Here is an 18,388-nt window from a genome sequence, read left to right on the forward strand (position 1 = left end):
TTCACCACACATCTCCAGTGTGTTGTTATGTATAGTTTTAAGAACAATCAACTAAGCACATCAAAGCAAACTTTACTTTTTAGCATGTCAAGCTATTTCAAAGGGTGCTTGATTGTGTTGCTTACTTTAAGTGCCACAGATTTGCAAGGAGACTGGGGGGCTTTCATTTGAAAATGCACCATTATGCATTCGAAAGGCTATGTTGCTGACAAAAGAAACCCGTTATCGAGTTCATTACGGCATGGCAGCAGAGCCAGCGAGACAAGTGTGTCTGATGGGGGCTGAGCCTGTCACTCTGGGAAACGGGTAGTGCTTGATCATCCGACCCGAGCAGATAATTAGATTTACTTCAGAAACAAAAAATGCGCCCGTCAGCTAACGTTTCCTCGGGCAGGAGGCGTTCAGCCCATCAGCTCAATGAAGTTGCAGCCGGTCTCCCCTGCAACATTCAAATCTGACCCCCTCAAAAGCCAGGAAAGTTACAGAAATTATGCATTTCAGAAACACGTGGAAACGTCATGACGTCTTAAAGGTATTTCAGAACGTGTCGGCAAACTTTAAAAGAAACAGAGTGCCATCGCGTCTCACATGGACTTTAAATGGTGTATCAATTGATAATGAAAGCACCATAAGGGCTCTCTTTACCAAACGCTCCTTTTCAGTTTCAAGGCAGCATCAGGTGAGGGATCCTGTTCTAGTGAATCGTATATGCATTTCTTTTAGCATCCATTACCTTAGATAGTTCTCACCCCTTTGTTGTTATATTGGTTAGAGGAGCCCTTTTACAACCTCTGGAAATGCTCGTTAAAGTAAGAGACTGCAGCCGAAGCTGTAATTCGTTCTATTGTATTTATCACACGTTGACATTAAACATTGTAAGTACTTGACTTTCTAAACATCTGGTTTTGAAATTACACAGGGCAGCCTGTTGTTGTTGGTATCGTAGACACAGTAGGTGCTCTGAAGCTCATTCACACACACGCACGCGAAATGTCACCTCTTTGGAGGGGTGAGGCTGTGAGACGGAGGCGGAGGGGCCAAGGGGTGTTCCACACAATATCCCTTCATAGAACCCAATCCTAGCGATGTCCATAAAAGCAAAGAGCATTATGGAAACATCATAATGTCCATAATTTTAAATGTTAAACATGCCATGTAGTGATTCAGTTAGAAGCCCTTTTAAGTGAATACTGGACTGTTCTGTTTTGATTGGTCACAACATTCATCCTAATTGTGGTGGCCTGCCCCTTGGCTTCCCGGCAGAACATTCATCCTAATTGTGGTGGCCTGCCCCTTGGCTTCCCGGCAGGTCACCCTCAGTGCTGGTATCACTCAACAGACAATGAATCTGTGGACACGCAGATGTCGGACCGCAGGGGGCACCCTACGGCACCCAGATCCCCAAATGTATACACCTCCGCTGGGAGCACCCAGCGCAAAGCAGCCTCAGCCATAGGGGTACCCAGGCCGAGGCTGCAATTCTGGTGGGACGGTGTTGCCCAGCAGGGGCACCTTCCGAATTCCGAACCACGTGGTGAGGTCCTCGGCATGGAGCGTGGCAACAGCATGGTGACTACAAACAAAGGCACAGGAGTCGGCTCTGGATCGACTGACGAGCCGGAACTGGCTCATCCCTTTTATTGAGTTGGTCACATGGTTACCACCATGTGACCATGACACAAGTCCTGGGTGCTACCATGCTCCCAGGAGGGTCGACATGCAACTCTCCTCCTTTTTCATAACGACCAAACAACATGACGTCACACCACACTACAAATAATAACACTAGGACTATCAGAGCAACTAATCTTCACATACTTAGTGGCCCAGGTTACCCACAGGTAGGATACTGGTGACCCATTGGAAACTCCACATGCAAGCACACCCTTTATTAACTTGGGTGAGTGGATCTTGCACCGCTGACAAACACCATTGCTCGCACCTGGCACCCCTCACTACAAAACCAACAAATGCAGGAGTACAGCTTCAAACAATATTTTGGCTGTGCCATTTTAAGCATGTTGAGGGTCTGCAGGCTCCCAGCCTTGAAGGGTACGACTACTGGGTCCACTTTACTCACTTGCAGGTCCGCAGGGTACCAGTCCGACTTCCATTGGGATATTTTCATGACGGCTCAGAGTTCAAGGGTTGGCAAAGCCGCACATGGGGGCATCAGGGGCCACATCAGCCTAGTCCTTAGCTGGTGGGAGCAAACCGTGTGTTACTCACCACCCTGCACATCATGAAAAAAGGGGGGAGAAGTGTCGCTGTGCCAGGGGTTAAGAGCTGAAACGGGGGTCATTTGATTCCTGGGACTCCCCTAAGTAGCTCAATGTTTAAGCAATGAATGCTATAGTCAATTATTTTGAGAAAATAAATCCTCTTGACACAATATATGAGATACAAACGTGAGGCAATTTTCAAATAACAAACATTTTTTTATAATATATATAATATAATATATGTAAACCATTCAGCAAGTGATAAATCAACAAGGAACGAACAGTGAAAAAACAACAATAAAAACATATGAGTCTCCAAACATATAAAACAAATTGGTGCGGTGTGACACACACCTAAATTAGATCTATTATTTCATCACAGAAAAAGATACATTTAAGTCAAAACGGTGGTGTCCAAAGAGCAACAGATATGCAGAGAAGTAAAGGAGTGATAAACTGAAAAAGTATAACCGGAAATGCGGTTAATGTTGGCAGCAAAGTGGTAGGACCTGGATATGTCTGTCTGTCCTGCCAGGGTCTCGGGGAGAATTCCAAGACAAACAACCTTTCGTTATGCTGCTCTAGTCAAGGAGTGTATCCTTAATGTTCCCAGTATAAAGGTCTGGAAGGGTAAAATCAAGACAGAAAAATCCTGATATTATTGTTCAGGTATATCGTCTGTTTCCAAGGTTTTGCCAACGCAGGCCAGGGCGTTGCTCAGAATGAAGCGGTCAGCTGCTCAAGGTTAGAAAGCTTTGGCTACTGCTGGGAGAGCCCCCTAGGGAATGAACCAGACCGGACCTCCTCTAACTGAGGAAACTCTTTTTGGTGATAGACCCTCCTGCTGTGCACAGAAAACAGCCAAGATGGTAGATCACCCAAAAGAGTGGGGACACCCACACCGCTATACCAGGCTGTAAAGAAAAGTGCATACAGTTGGCACTGGTTGAACACAAGCCAAAATACAGTTCTACTAATGGGATAACTACCTGAACTTCTAGTGAAGATCTAATAGCGGAACCTATTTAAGAGTAGGATAGGAATAAATTAACTAGGGCCAGGTTGCTATAACTATTGTGTGGTTATAGAAAATCCTGTAGTAGGTCTTACCCTCCATTGTAGAGAAATCCTGAAAAGGAAACGACGACAGGAACAAATAATAAAAAGGAAGGTTAGTGCAGGGTATCTCCCCGGGCTGAACGAGGGACGCTTCTAGAGTCGGGGTGGTGCAGTCAGGCAGCAGAGTGTCCGTGGTGATGCACAGGTAGTTCCAAAATCCAAAGTTCTATAGAGGTGAGTTCTAATAGTATATACAGCAGAGGGTGTTGGGTGTCAAGACGACAGGTTAGTCTATGCAGCAGAGGGTGTTGGGTGTCAAGATGACAGGTTCCCAGACAGTAGAATCAACAAGCTTTAGTCTCACCGGGTACTGGAGCTGTGGCTTAATGGCCGAGTTCTAAGCGAGCGGCGTGCTGGAAGAAACGGAAGCTGTAGTTCCGGCAGGTTGCTGGAGCTGGGAAAGTGTTGCGTTGAATTGGTAGATGGTGGGACAGGTAGGGATTCTGCTGTGCAGGTCGAGCGTTGCCCCCCTGTATTGGGTTGGTGGAGTTCGGTTCAGAGGAGGTGCGTGTAGCAGAATACACGAGTTCCCGGGCAGCAGGTGAGAATCAGGGTCAAAAACGGCCCGAGTCGGCAACAAGAGTGTCAGGATAAATGCCAATGGTAAGACGGGAGAATGTTCAGACGGATATCTGAGGTCGAATCACAGGTAAAGACAAAATCACAAGTGAAATGGTAGGAATAACGCTAATCAGAAGCGCCACCTTTGGGACCTTGGACTCCTTTATTGGAAAGGAGGCATGGCCTGGAAAGTCGTGTTGGCTTGGAGGGACGCGTTGCGGTCAGCTGACGAGTCTTGTGACCTGAAGGTAACCACCTCCGTTTCCCTAGCAATCTCCAGCTTTGCCAGAACGGGGAAGCTCTGGACATACATTGCTCCTTTAGCTGGCGATAGCACGTGTAGCGCGGCACAGATCGGCCCATAGGTGTAACAGCGTGCCAGGGTGTTGGGTTGGCGAGTTGACGGGCCAGCTCACAGTAAGTGCTGGCAAAGCCGCACCAGGTGCCACCTCGGCCTAGTCTGTAGATGATGGGGCAGAAGGATGGCAACCCCATGGCAGGGTGCTGGGTTGGCGAGATGACGGGCCAGCTCAAAGTCAGGGACTGGCAAAGCCGCACCTGGGGATACCAGGGGCCACCTCGGCCTAGCCTCTAGATGCAGGGGCAGGAGAACTGCGGCACACACAATGGCAGTGTGCTGGATGACTGGCCAGTCAAGTTACTTCCTCTTCCACACCTGGCTGATGTAGGACACAGCAGCTGGCATAGGGCGCACAAGCACTCGCAAGAGTTGCAACCCTCCTCCACTCCTTTGGTCTTCAAACATGCTAGGCACCACTACTAGACACCAGATCATCGGGCCACTTTTTGCACAGCCCCGATCGAGTGGGCTGGTTGTACCAACACTTCTGCACGTACGGCCGGTATGCCACTTTTGTCCCTCTGGCCGTTTGTCCTTTCAACAAAACTCCGACATGGAGCACACAAACAACTCAGCTCCTGCTGGGCCGAGCTCTTCACACCGTCCTCGCTCTTATGCCCCTGTGTTTGATGGGCTTCCAGGGCAGAGGAGGCATGCAGGTGAAAACACGGGCAGCACTGCCTGCACCGTGGGCCCAGAGGGCTGCTGGCCCTCTCCTTCGACCTTCAGCAGCGGACCCAGCGTGTGCTCAAGTTTCTCGCGTGCCCCCTTTCCCTCTTCCATGCATTCGGCCAATGCCGCAATGCTGACCTACCTAAAACCGAGGCCCCCAGCACGGGTCCTGACCACTTTCACTGTCGCCAATGTGGTGGCCTGCCCCTTGGCTTCCAGGCAGGCCACCCTCAGTGCATAGCTCTCAACCATTTGTGTCACAAAGGCGGGTGATAACACCCGATTTTATTTTTGGCGGGTGAGAGGCCCATTGAAATGAATGGGCATGCAGGAGGCTTGGCGGGTGAGTCAGCTGTTTACAAGGCGGGTGACACCCGCCAAAAGCGTGTGAGTTGAGAGCTATGTCAGTGGCGGGATCACACGACAGACTATGAATCTGTGGATACGCAGATGTCATACCGCAGGGGGCACACTGCGGCACCCGAATCACCGGATGTATACACCTCAGCTGGGAGCACCCAGCAGCCTCGGCCATGGGGGCACCTAGGCCAAGGCTGCAACCATGGCTGTAATAACAAGGCAAGACAGTTGCGGTGGGACAGTGTTGCCTAGCAGGGGCAGCCGTCTGAATGCCAGGCCACGTGGATAGGTCCTTGGCATGCTGTGCGGCACCAGCATGGTGCCTACAAAGGTGCAGGAGTCAGCTCTGGATTGACTGATGAGGCGGAACTGGCTTGTCCCTTTTATTGAGTTGGTCACATGGTTAACACCATGTGACCATGACACAAGTCCTGGGAGCTACCATGCTCCCAGGAGGGGTGACATGCAACACTAATAAAGATATGTCTGTAAATTGCAGGACATATATACTAGTTTTGACAGCTGCAACAATGTATATGGAGATTTGGTAGTTTCTGCTTGGAGTGCTGAGTCTTCTGAAAAACGTGCTACTCGTGCGTGCAATGTAAGGCCAATCACATCCTCTGGCTACAATATGTACCTGCTCATCAGCTACATCTGACGATATCTGACCTGGTGCAAATAAATACAGACACAGTACCAGATCTGGGATACCGATTTCAGACACAGTACCTGCCCCTAGAACTAATGACGTTTGATACAGTACCTGCTAATCCGTCACACATGACATATGATAGAATACCTGAATGATGGCACGCACAGTAGTACTCTGGGGCTAACGATTACAGTCACAGTATCTGCTCTGGAACTATTTGTATTTAACACAATACCTGCTCATGAGCAAATCTGGGGTTAATGATTGCAGAAACAAAAGTCCCATGCACCCTTTCCTAATTCCCCCCTGACACCTCGAAGCACACTCTCTGAAATGAACGTACAGCGTGATAAAGTGATCTATAGGGATAAACCATCGTTCCACGATTTTCGAAACGTGTTTGGTTCAACTGTTGAGATGCTTATTCACTTGCACCAAAAAGGTGGTGAACCGTGCACAAAGCACATTAAAATGTGTGCCTCATAGTTGTGCATATTGAGGTGCTCTTTTCCCACCAAATGCCCAACTGCGCAAGACAGAGGGTACAAAGGGGGTCCTGGGCATTTTCAAGTAAATCCAGATTTTCAAAATAGGTGCACATTTCAAAGCACAGGAAAAAAAACATTTCCCTGTGCCTATTTGGAACAGGTGCAGGGGGATATAAAATGTATGGGAAGGTCACTTCTGATCGTCTCATGCAGTGAGTGAATGCTGTGTGTGAATAAGCGATTGAATGTGGAGTTAATAATTTGTGTCTGTGTGTGTGTTTGTGCTGGGCCACGGAGCTGAATTTGGCTGGTGAGGCCAGCACAGTAACAATGCACTTTTATTTCTTAATTGTTTTTAAATTGCCATTTTCCACAGTAAGAACACATGTAACCCCCCATCCCTTCTCACTCCCCCAAATCCCCTTCGATCCCAACACATGGAACCAACAATGTACCCAGTCCTGTTCCCCCTCCAACTCTGCGCTCCCAAGTCCTTAAACTCTGTAGATGGCTCCCGGTCCCAAGTTTCTGTGAGTGGCCAGCTCTCCCGCCAGCCGGTGTACGGGCACTTGCACCATTTCAGAACCCCCCCCCCCCCCGATTGTCCTCACATCCCCTAGAAACCTCAGCCATATCTCTTCTCAACTTCCTGTGAAGTCGCCTTCCCCAGGTGGAGCGACTACTCGCACCAACCCCAGCAATCTCATTTTCCTCAGGCACCATGTGGCCTGCGAGTCCCGCTGCAGGTGATGCTGGAAAATGTCCCATTCTGAGAAAAATCTTTGGTGATCCCTTTGAATCGAATAGGTCAACCACTTTAGTGCCACAAAGTTCCAGAATTTACTAACCCATTTGTGTTCTGTGAGGGCAGCATTTTGTTTCTATTTGTGTGCCACCACAAGCGTTGCCGCCACTATCAGGATGACGTGTGTCTTTCTTTGAGCTTTCAAGGGTAGATTTCCCAAAACCCCGCCCATTCCCAGAATGGCCATCTATGTTGTCCGGCATCTGACTCCCAAAAATAATATTCATTGCTGCAGGGATCATGTCCCAGTAAGGCTGTATGACTGGGCATTCCCACCTGATATGCTTCCGTAATCCCAGTTCCCCACATCCCCTCCAGCAGAGCGCTGACGCAGTTGGGTAGAATGTATGTCGTTTTTCTGGGGTGAGATGCCATTGGACCATTATCTTAGCCCACATCTCCTGAACCTGGATGGCCTGCGTGAGCTTGGGGATATCTGCCCATAACCGAGTCCAAAGTTCCCCCTCCAACTACGGCCCCACTGCAGTTTCCTACTGCTCTATATATTGCCATGCCTGGCTCCTTGCCCCTTCTGATATAATCCTATATAACGCTCCTACCAAATGCCAGTCCCTGTGCCAATCGTTACGAACCATTCAAAGGTTGTGAGATCTCTGGTGGCCGCTGACCATTGGGTTCATAAAACAGTGCCTCAGTCGAGAGTAGCAATACCTCTCCCCCCTCATCTTGCCCAAAGTCCTGCTTGCACTGTGCAGAGGATTTAATGTCCTGACCCGAGAACATGTCACATAGTTTGTGGCACCCTGCCACCTCCCACCCATGAAAGGCGCCCCTTTCCATGCCTGGTGTGAACTGGGGATTCCTAAACGGCGACGTCAACGGTGAGGGGAAGGTGGTCAAGTTCAACCTCCACACCAGGTCATCCCACAAGTCCTTCACTAGGGCTCCTATCCTGCTACGGTACATGTTTACAAGTCTAACATGCTTGGATCGCCACAACACCTCGTCCAGCGGCGAGCCCACCACCGCTTTGTCCATTCGACACCAGACATTATCGCAATCGCTCCTGAACCAATCCCGGATCTCTCTGATTTGAGCCGCAAGGAAATGGAGGTGGAAGTTTGGCGCTCATGCCCTCCCTTGCTTCTGTGAGACATTAGCATTTGCATAGCTACCCTGGGTCTCTTGGGGTTCCAAATAAATGACCCTACATGTTTTTGAAGGGTCCTGAAGAAACCTTGGGGGAACCCTCACTGGCAGGGCCATGAAATAGTACAGGGATTTTGACGAAATCACAATTTTAAGGACATTTATCCTCCCCATCCAGGATATTGATAAGGATGTCCATTCCGCCAGCAGCCGGTGCAGCTTTTCCGCTAAAGGCGGGTAGTTGGCATGGTAAAGAGCACACAGAGAACCAGTAATCTGTTCTGGACCCCCAAATGCCGGTTTCCTCCCATCTATAGGGTACTATACCCTGCAATTCCTGAACCTTTTCTGAGGGGGCGGTCAAGTTTAATAACTCTGACTTCTGTGCATTTATTTTTAACCCTGCCACCTCCCCAAAGAGAAGAAGTTCCCGCAAGATCCCTGGGAATTAGGTTTTTGGTTCTGTGATCAAGAGGAGAATGTCATCAGCAAACGCTGTGACTCTATGCTCCTCACCCCCAAAGGGAAATCCCCCCTAATATCCGGGAGGCCCTAATGCTGACCAAGAGCGACTCCAGGTGGATGGCATATAAGAGCGGGCAACCCTGCTTAGTGCCTCGTGAGACCGTGATCCTCTGGGGAAGTTTCCTGTTGATTGGCAGACGCAAGGAGGGCGTTCGGTAGATAGTTGCTACCATTGGAAGGAGTTTCGAACCGAATCCCATACCCTCCATGGTATAGAAGAGGAATGCCATTCGACCCGGTTAAATGCCTTCTCGGCATCCAACACTAGTATAAATGCAGGGGTTCTAGATTTATTTACTTTTTCAATCAGATGGTAGACCCGCCAAATGTTATCTGAGGTCTGCCTATGCCTAATAAATCCCAACTGGTCTGGATCAATCACTTTGGGGAGGAGCTTATCCAGGTGTGACGCCAGAACCTTGGTGTAGATCTTTGTGTCTAGATTAATAAGGGCAATCGGCAGTACAAACCGCATAGTGACATCCTTACCTGGCTTTGGGAGCAGCACATCCTTGGCTTCTTCCATTGTCTGGGTGATATATTCCCCCCCCAAAAGAGTTGAAGAGCCGGACTAAGCGCAGTATCAGTGCCTCTCTAACGTTTTTGTAGAAACATGCTGGAAAGCCGCACGGGCCCAGGCCTTTTCCTGATAGCAAGGCAGCTATCGCCACCCTTACTACTTCATGAATAATGCCTCCCTTCTCGTTCTTGAGGAGTGATCTTGGGGAGAGGGGAATCTGATGTGTACAGGGATGAATAATATTCAGTGAAGACCGAAATTGTGAGGTAGAGCAGGGCTGTCTTGCCCCCCGCCTTTATTTTAAGGATTGTCCTTGACGCTTCTTTTACTAATCAACCTCGCTCACAGGCGATCCGCCTTATTGGCTTTGACATAATACCTCTGTTCGAGGTAGAGCAATGAACGCTCTGCAGCTCTAGTCTGCAAAACAACTAATCGCCCTCTAATCAGCCTATATTCCTTTTGCAGCGTACTCCCCACGTTATTTGCCATTTGAACCATTATCTAAGTTTAGCTTCCAATTCCTCCTGTAAGAGACCTAGTTGTTTGTCCCTCTGGCACTCCATTGCGATGAGCTCCCCCCTCAATGTAGCCTTACATGAGTACCACACCACCTGGTCACGTACAACCCCTGTTGCTTTAAGTGCACAGTAATCCAAGATTTTATTCTTGATCTCCTCACATAGGACTCCATCCTTAAGGATGTGGCTAGGGAACCTAAACCGCCATAGGCCTGATTCGTTATGTCCCATATTTAAGGTAATCGTTATTGGCGCATGGTCTGACAACTCTATCCCAGTGACACTACCCAGTAGTGACCTCGAAATCCAGGAGTAATCTATCCTTGAGAAGGATCTATGAACGTGGGAATACAATGTGTAGCTCACCCCTCCTCAGTTCCTTCCACCCATCTACCAATGCCAATTGGGCCATGTGTTTGTCCAAGCAGGCAGTTTGCGCCACCTGGTTGTGGTACACCCTTGCGCTCCTGTCTTCACTTGGGTCTCACAACAGATTAAAGTCACCTACCAATGTTTTTTTTTTCAACAACACATTTTATTCGGCATTTCATTTGAATAAACAATGACATCACAACAGTGCATTTGCGACATTACCAGTCACACAACAGGTTAGCTCAGAAGCCGTTTCTTTTGCGGCTGTCTGTCTCAATGTTCAATGCTGTCCAGTTGTTATGGAGGTCATGGATGTTGAGTGCTCCTTCCACGTATCCCCCCCTCCCCAACAGTGTTTTCCCATTAAACATTTCGATCGTAAAGTGCCCGGGGCCACCAAACCTTTGCATATATCGCCAATTGTCACCATGCTCCCCAGCCATTTAATTTTAACAGGGACCATGGGGGGGGTGTTGTGCCCCAGAGATCCTTCTCGGGAGGGCTGGGGGGTAAAGATTTCGGATGCCCCAGCCCTCTTCGTTAGTGTTCAGCTTTGTCAACCCTGTAGCCATCGAGTCAGTGGGGGCCTTCGGGTGAGGCCTGGGTATTTTTCAGAGTAGTCCATAAATGGTGCCCACCTGTTCAAGAAGGTGTTCAGATTTCCAGCACGTATCGCTGTTCTCTTTTCTGCTACTATGATTTCCTAGCATTTCGACCACCATAGTGGGATTGAGGGGCCCTCCGTGTCTTTCCATAATCGGGCCAGTGCAATTTTCATGGCCAGCAGGAGGTGTGTGCATAGGCGCTCCACCTGCCCTGACAGCAGGAATGCCCACCTCCAGTTTCCCCCAAGAGGATTATTCCAGGGTCCCACATGATTGTTAGTCCTGTGGTTGCTTTAATGCGGCCCCTCACTTCCCCCCAGTAGCTTTCCGCTCTTGGGCAGGTCCATAGGAGGTGGAACAGAGTACCCCTGTCTGCACAGCCCCTCCAGCAGTTCGGGGGGGATTTCCGAGCTGGTTCAATTTTACCGGCCTGGAGTGGTATAATATCTATAACAGATCTTATAGCCCCCTTCCTTGTTCGTGATGCATTGGGTACTTTCATGTAGCCAGGTCCACATTTTCCCCCATTTCTACCACATCTATTACTCGGCCAAGGTCGCGCTCCCAGTCCAGCATATACTTTTCTTTTTTGGAGGGGTCTGTCCTATCTAGGAGTTGGTAGAGTGCGGATATCTTCCCCTTTGGGTTTGCTGATAAAAGGGTGTGTTCTAATGCTGTTAGGTCTCTTGCCCCCTTTTCCCTCACTACCTTGTGTGAGGTCCAATGCTGCAACTGAGCGCAGTGGAACCTTTCTGTTTCTGTTACCCCAAATGTGTCCTTGCATTTTTCAAAGGTTAATGGGGAGCCCTCCTCAAAAAAGTCTCATAGCTTTCATAGTCCTCCCTCTTGCCATGCTGCAAAGCCATGTGGTGGAATTCCGGGTGTAAATTCTGGGTTATTCCGGAGCGGAGTGAGTGGACCTAGCACGCTTTTACATCCTCATTTCCGCGCTGCTGCTCTCCATTTTTGCACTGTGCTCAGTGTTGTTGTGAGGGGACCTAGTTTGTCCTGGGTTTTCATAGCCTGCAAGTGCGGGAGATCCCCTAGGGGGATCGGGAACCAAGCCTCCTTTATTTGTCTCCAGAGAGGTTGGTCAGATAAGCGAACCCATGCAAATGCGTTAGAGAGTTGCGCTGCTAGTGAGTATCTAGTTACATCTGGGACTCATGTCAAAAAGGTAAATGCTGTCTTAATGTGATGTGATGTCAAAATTTGCAGTTCAATGTGAAATATGCATATATCATTAAATTACCTTTTCACAACCACCCAAATTGCATAGGACAAAAGACATTCGCCTTCCATAAAATCAACACTTTAAAATGTGCACATGTAAACTCCAAGAACCAACACAAAGGTTTTCCCTGAATTTTGTAGTACCGAAATTGGACATTTCACCTTAGTTGTTTTTTAGCAGGTTATGTAGTGCAGTGGTGAGTTGTCCAGCCTGCAACCTGATGGCTGTGGTTCAATGGGGCTGAGTCTACCCTAACCTGGGCAAAAAAAACGAAAGCAAAAGAAACGCGCGTTCGCATTGAAAGTCAGCAAAAAAGAACGAAAGATGAAGCAAAATAAACGCGCGTTATTTTGCTTCACCTGCATTCTTTTTGCCAATGTGCTGGAAGTGTTCTAGTCATTGCTGCAGAGACAAAGCCACACTCAGGCAGGGAGTCAGAGGCGGTGAAATCCTGCAAGCATTAAAAAGAAAAAAATAATAAACAATCAGTGAAAGCTTTCCACCATAAAAATTCCTGAGATTCCAGGGTCTTTTCCGGAGACCCAGAGAAATGGCTAAAATTCCTGAGTCTCCGGGAAAAATCTGGAGGTTAGGAAGGTATGGTTGGTGGGCCTGTCATTATGGCTTTGTGGTGGTTCACCAGCACCTCCATCTTGTCCCCCGCCCTGTATTGGGGCTGATCATTCGCGTCTCTAAGACAAGATATGTTATTCCTAGTATGCATTTTTTTTCAACTTGTATGCTACAATTCTATTTGCTTTATTGCTTTTGCTATAGTAAAACTGTTTTGTGAAGGCAAGGGATTTCGCCGATCGGTGCGCCCAGTGCATCTCCAATGCTATATTTGCTTTTCGCAATGCCCTCTCCCCTTTCCTTGTCCAGTGGGATTGTAGATCTTTTTCTAACGAGGCCACCGTACCCTCTAGATTTTTGATACCCTGCGCTAATGAGCGTTCCCCTCACAACCGCTTTCATGGCATCCCAGACTATGCCCATGGGTGTGCCCTCTGTTGTGTTTTCCAAAAAGTAATTAGTTAGTGTGTCCTCCGTTTCTCTTTTTTATACTTTTGTCTAGCAGCATGGCATTGCATAGCTTCCAGAACCTCATTGGGGGTTTGGAGGAACCGTTTATACTTGGGTCAGCCGAGACTAGGGCATGATCCGAGATTGCCTGTGCATGTATCTCTACCTTATCCAAACATGGGTATATTGCGTCTGTGACTAACGAGGTCAATTCTTGAAAACCCCTTGCGTGCATGAGAGTAGTGGGTATAATCGTGAACCCCCCTTTAGGCCAACCTCCATGCATCCACCGTTCCCGTTTCGCTAAATAGATTTGCCAGTGATTGTGCTTGATTGGGGGAAGAGTTTTATCTGCTCTGGGGTCAGGGACCAGATTGAAATCTCTGCCTAAAATGAGGTATCCTTCCGAGAACACCAAGAGAGTCGGGAGAAGGTGCGCTAGGAATTAGTCTTGCGCGGTATTCGGTCAATAAACTACCACCATTGTGATGAATTGCTCTATTAGTTGCCCCTTCACCAAGAGGAATCTGCCCCCCGGATCTCGCCTAACTGTAATTCTAATTAAAGGGACATTCATACTCAATAAGATTGCCACCCCACTCTCCCCCCACCCCCTGAAGTGGCGAAGAACGTTTTTTTTTAACCTTTTGAATCTGACCCGTTTTTCGTCGCCCTGCAGCAGGTGAGTCTCCTGGAGGAATACTATGTCTCCCGCAAGTTGATTGAGCTTGTGCTCCACTGACTGCGTTTCCCCGCGAAATTGAGGCCCTAGACATTCCATGTAAGGATTCTAATTTCCCATTCATTATCCGACCCCATGAGTCTCCTTTGTGGATGACGCTCTGCTAAATGTTTTCCCCGCCCCTGTTCGAGCACCCTGTGTGGTGTGGTTCTGGTAGCCTGTACTTGTGATGTCTGTGGATGTCATTGCGTTGCAACATTGCGTTACCTCTGGGAGAGCCACTTCTTGTTCCCCCCCCTCCTCCATGGTTTTATACCCCCCCTATGGCCCCCTCAGCCCTTGAGTCCTGAGAAAAGAGATTCACCTATCCAACGGGACAACTGGAAGTGCTCCAACCATGAGCACCAATGGCCAACCGGGCCCAACTTGACAATAACAGAACAGAGTGGTAACTTACCTTTGCAGCGAAGTGTGGAACTACTAATCGTCTTTAATTTGTTTCAGTTTGGTCAGACCTGAGTGTTCGGAGGACCATAGCCCCCCCTCTACCATCCTTCATTCCCCTGCTTGCCCGAACTAAATTGGCTGGGGATGAGTTTCCGAATACACTCCCCACCCCCTCTTTCCCCTCTTAATGGTCAGGGACCTCAGGGGCCATAAACTGACCTTATCTGTATTCAGAGTTCTGTGGCCGTTCAGTCTGGGTTGGGCTTTCTTCAGGGGGGACCGCGGAACCTGCGCCTTCTGTTCACCCTTGTCCATGTTGCTGATTCTTGCTTTTTGGCAGGATCTCGGATGGTCACCTCCGATTCAGATTCCTCGCTTGCTCCCCCGATGCCCAACAATTTTTCTGCTTCTTTTAGGGAGTGGAGCTGTCGCTGTGCACCCTCCCAGCAGAATTTTACAGATGTTGGAAAGCCCCAATGGTATAGAATCTTTCTTTCACGCAGCCACTTAGAGGCTTGAGGGTTTTTCTTTTCTGAAGGGTAGAGCTCGCCAGATCTTGATATAGGAGGATATTGGAGTCTCTGAAGGAGATTTGCTGCATTGACCTGGCTTCTCTCATAATTTCTTCTTTTACCCTAAAGAAGTGGATCCTGGCTAGGACGTCCGAAGGTGATGTGGTTGATTGCTCAAGGGTCGTTCTGTACACCCGGTCAATTTCAAGTGTTGACTCATCCGAGAGTGTTATGATGAATCTGAACAGGTCCAGTACATAGCCTTCCAGTTCCAAGTCTGAGACCGACAGTGGAATCCCCCAGAGGCGGATGTTGTTCCGCCTTGACCTGTTTTCTGTGTCTTCCTGCTTCGCCTCCAGCGCTTCGCACTGTGCTTCTAAGGCTGTACATCTGTCTTGTCCTTTCTCCCATTGGAAGGTTTGATCACATAAGGAGCTTTCCATATCTACTGTCTGGCTTTCCACAGCCTCCACCGTTTTTTCGAGGTAGTTGATCTTTTTCATCACTTTGTCCGTGCCCTTTTGAATTTCTTTTGTTAGGGCCGTAAGCAGGTCCTTCAGGTCTGACCTTGTAGCTAATTGGTCCGGTCCCGGGGACTCCTGGTTAGTGTTGGACCCGGCTGCCTGCTCCTCTTGCTGCTCCCCCTTCTTTGCCTTCTCCAGGGTGCTGTTGCTTATCAGCACGGCAATGTCAGTTTGCCTGGTCGCCTTGCCACTTTTCGCCATCGCTTCTACTGGTTCTGGCCAGGGATGGGGCAGGTGATGTTTTTTTTATCTGTGATGATTCTGGTACGCTCCTGTAGTCCTCCTCTCTCCCCTGATCCCAGGGGGGGCTTGCCTCGAGCCGTGGGAGCTGTGGCAGCTTCACCCCGAGGGTTCCTCTGGAGATGTAGCATGTGTGGGAGCTTTGACCAGCGGAGGTGGGTCTTGCCCCCTGCCGCTACCCAGTGGCATCTCCAATGGGTGGGTGACAATGCCTCCTCACAATTCCCTTATTGTGGTGCATAAGGTGGTTCACCATTTTAGACTGCACCTCTTCCTTGTTGGTTGTTTTGTACCGGGCTTGGGGTGAGCCCCAGAGATGAGATCCCTATGAGTTGATGCACTCCCTCAGCTGCCTTTGCTCGTGGGGTCTCCTTCACCCGGGGCCACTGGTCTACTGGCAGTATTATGACCCTCTTGTCCCACGCGCAGCCTATTGCTGTTGGCTGCTGCTTGCACTTCCTATGGGCTCCACCGTGGTCAGGAAGTTGCCGGTGACCAATACGACCCTGATATACCAGGATGGGTTGGTGCTGTCCGACTCCTGTGCCCCGTTAGCTGATGCCGTAGATTCGGGGTCCTTTGCGTCAATTACAGGATCCCCTGCTGAGTGCTGTAGGGAGAGGTTGCTGGCACGCCGGGGTTGAGGGGTTTCAATCATGCTCGCCACACTATGTGGGCCATGCTATAATGCAGCAGCCTGCTGGCACTTCTCCCACCCCAGGCGCAGCGCGACTCTGGTGACAGCCCCTCCTTCTCTCCTCTACCTGGGCCCATAAGGATGCGGTATAATGGGCTACTTCAGAGGGCTCACGCAGTACCTGCTTCCACGCGAGCGACGTCTCCGTGTGGGTGCTGGAGCCGCCTCCTGCTGCTTTCTGTACTGCCTGGAGGTTGTCTTTTGCTGGGCGGCTGAAGTCTTCGTGCTCTGCTCCGGCGCCCCACCAGTGGGGGATCCCACTTCAGCTGCTAAGGCAGGGGCTCCAGAGTGATGGCGCCGCAATGTCCACCACGTCAGCTGGAGCCTGACAGGAGAGCCTGGACACTTTACACTGCTACTCAGACGGTGGTGATTGCTAATGGGGCCCCCGACTGCAGCTACCAAGTTCCGCTTGCAGTTACCACTATGCTGCCTCAACGTCTGGTCCAGCTGCCTGCTTGAGCGTGGTGGCTCCCACTCTATGCTCTGTCCTCGGAACTCCGGATAGTCGCGGCCGCCATTTTCTTTTCCATTTTTGCTCCGGGTATCAGAACTTACCTCAGCTGTTACTCTTCAACCCCGGCGGATCAACGTTCTATTTCAACAGCGAAACCTGCTCCTATCCTTCCTCATTCCGAACGTGTAGTTCATGCAGGCTAATGGAGTGAGGAGCTGTTATAGATCTGCTCGATGTTTGGAGCCAGCCAGGAGCTTCTAAGGAGCCATGCCACTCGCGGCAGCTCCAAGCCATGCCCCGTCGTCTACCAATATTATCTTCCCTTTGGTAAAGGTCTCCAATTTAATCAATGTTGCATGCAAGAACCCATCTTGCCCCGTATTGGGGGCATAGATTGCTTCCACTGTATATGTCCACCTCTCCCATTGGAAAGAGGCCGCCAGATACCTACCCTCTGTGTCCCCCTCTGTAGCAATAACCTGGAAGCCTGGGATGTCCCGAATGGCGATTAACACCCCTTGTCTTCCCTGGGGCGTTGGATTGGAACAGATGGCGGTACCCCTTGATTTTCAGCTTATGCCTGTCTCGCCTCGAACGTGCATCTCTTGGAGGGCTAACATTCCTAACTTTCCCTACCCCAAGAACTGTTCCACCTTCCTTCTCTTAACTGCATTAAGCCCCCTGAAGTTTAGGGAGGTCACCCGAAGCACTTCCCTCTTTCCCATGGTCCTCTTACCATGCGGCTTGCACTAATGATGAGTGGCTGCCTTTGGGATTCTCCCCTCCTTATCCCTCTTGGGGTGGGCTCAACCAGCCTCTAGCTCCCCCCTGACCCTCCATATCTGGAATTGAGCCCTTGTAACAACCCAGAGTAAACCTGTGCAGGTCCCCCTAGACCCTTGTAGATAAACCAAGACATCCTGTACCACCCACCTCCCCCCGGTACCTTTCCCCTAACTACCTCCCCCAGGCAGGCTACAACATTCCTTTTTGTAATCCCCCCTTTTCCCTCAGCATGGCGCTCCTATGTGTCGATGGGTGCGTGGGTACCTTCCACTCCTGCCCCCTCGTTGGGGGGTTTAAGTGGGCCCCTTAGGCCCCATTTATTTTAGCCTCTTGTTGAAAACCTCATCCACTCCCACATTTTCCTCTTGAGGGGTTCCCTCGCGGTCTTTGTTCTTGCCTTGGGGACCCTCAGTCTTCAGGACCCTCGTACCTTCCTTGCAGGTGGTGACCCGATGATGTTTCCCTTCCCATTCGAACACTAGCCCAAAGGGAAAGGTACATTTATAGCATATGTTCACTCGCATTAGGGCGCGCACCAGCGGGTCCATCATTCTACGCTTCACCAGGGGGGTCTGGGCTAGGTCCTGGAATAGCTGAAGTTCCGAGCCATTGTAGCTGATTGATCTGGCACTCCTGGCAGCCTCCAGCACCTTCTCTTTCTGCCCGTACTTGTGTAAGGCCGCCACCAATTCATCTCTGGGTTCTGGGTCCTGGCACTCCCCTCTTTGGATGCGGTCCAGCTCTATCCCGACCAGTCTTCCACCTCCAGCAGGTCCGCAAAAACTTGCTGCGCCATCGTGCATAGATCCTTGTCCGCCACTGCCTCAGCAAAGCCCTTTATTCTGAAGTTAGATCTTCTCGAGCGGTTTTCAAGGTCTTTGCTGTGGGTC

The 18,388-nt window shown here is 49.8% G+C and overlaps 1 protein-coding gene across 1 annotated transcript in view; it reads left to right on the plus strand.

Moving 5' to 3' along the window:
- The first annotated feature begins 597 nt into the window (after window positions 1-597).
- SMYD4 (SET and MYND domain containing 4) overlaps window positions 598-18,388 on the plus strand; it is a 262,456-nt gene continuing 244,665 nt past the window's right edge. The window contains exon 1 of the mRNA XM_069615364.1: window positions 598-679. The gene's annotated coding sequence lies outside the window, so the exon portion shown is untranslated. The remainder of the gene's footprint in view (window positions 680-18,388) is intronic.

Source organism: Ambystoma mexicanum, chromosome 9, assembly GCF_040938575.1.
Source record: "Ambystoma mexicanum isolate Mex_15411 chromosome 9, UKY_AmexF1_1, whole genome shotgun sequence".
Lineage (NCBI taxonomy): Eukaryota > Metazoa > Chordata > Amphibia > Caudata > Ambystomatidae > Ambystoma > Ambystoma mexicanum.